Genomic DNA, 405 nt, shown 5'->3' with positions numbered 1-405 from the left:
TTGAAATGACTACTCGGTAACAAAAATATATTAGGTATTGTAATGTAAACTCCATATAAGTATAAACAATGCCTTTCAAATAAGGAAGCCAAATTCTAGGAAACCAAATACACTCCAAAATCAAAATTCTGATTCCATACAAACTTTCCGATTACTCGATCACAAGCATCAGTACTCAATTAATTGGTGGGAATGAACCGTGAATGAGACGAAGCTGCAAAAGACTCCATGAAAATGAGGGAAATGTGGACTCTACTGCAAATTTATCTTCTTTTGATTCATTGGTGATCGTTATTTAATGAACAAATTGGTAATGGTAAATTTTAGAAATCAGTGTTTCAGAGGCATGTATTCAGCTAAACATCACTAACCCACCGGAACACAAATATTTCACTCGGTCTTTGT

The sequence above is a fragment of the Penaeus monodon genome, chromosome 22 (genome assembly GCF_015228065.2).
Source record: "Penaeus monodon isolate SGIC_2016 chromosome 22, NSTDA_Pmon_1, whole genome shotgun sequence".
Taxonomy (NCBI): domain Eukaryota; kingdom Metazoa; phylum Arthropoda; class Malacostraca; order Decapoda; family Penaeidae; genus Penaeus; species Penaeus monodon.
Note: the sequence above shows the minus strand (reverse complement) of the source record.